The sequence below is a fragment of the Lolium rigidum genome, chromosome 1 (assembly GCF_022539505.1).
Source record: "Lolium rigidum isolate FL_2022 chromosome 1, APGP_CSIRO_Lrig_0.1, whole genome shotgun sequence".
NCBI lineage: Eukaryota > Viridiplantae > Streptophyta > Magnoliopsida > Poales > Poaceae > Lolium > Lolium rigidum.
In genome coordinates this window covers 165,559,550-165,560,407 of record NC_061508.1, presented here as the reverse complement: position 1 = coordinate 165,560,407, position 858 = coordinate 165,559,550, and positions in this window count along the sequence as shown.

Below are 858 nucleotides of genomic sequence, written 5' to 3'. Positions count from 1 at the left end.
AACAGCACTAGCATGCACTACGACTCGCAAGGCAGACCCGATAACCAAACAATAGCTGTAGGAGGTTGGTGGAGGCAATATAGGCTGCTTGAGGTAACAAGTGGAAGGGACACGTGACAAGAACACAACTTAAAGCTAGCATGAGGGAGAAGGCAAAATAAAATAGGTAAGCGACTTCTGCAGGGGCAGGAGTATAAGGGAAATGCTTGCCTGTTAAAGCTTGCCGAGGGACATCCGAAGAACTTGTCGTATCTCACATCACCACTTCGCGATCCTATCCGGGAAGAAGCAAATGCTGGAACACACAACGTGTGCAAGTCTTACTACTACGGATAAAGAAGATCCAGCATGATCAAGATGATATGCATGACATGGCAAACATGGTGCAATGCAACTTATCCATATTAATCGGAGTCGGAACCCCGGACAAACAATTAGGTTGAAGTTGCATTTTCTACCGACAAAGTTAAAGGTTGATTAACATGACACGACATGACAAGGGTGAGCTACTTCAATATTAAACGGAGCGGGGAAACCTAGTCGGTGTTCCGAAATACTCCGCATATATGTTAGGTGAAATGCACGAACTATCACGCCGCGACATGATGCGAGATGCAAACAGGTATATAATTGTTAAATTCATGTTCCTCACATTTTTCTGAACAATTTTCATATAGAACACATTTTATTTGGAGTCATGGTTCAAGAGATATGAATTTTGCAAATTTAAACCATTTCCAGCAAATTTTCAGTAAACAGGGAAACGTGGAAGCTTTTCTCACCCAAGAGGATTCGAGCCTGAGAGGCTGATCTACGGGATCAGGATGCTGACTGGTTGCTGACAAGGAAGCAACATGC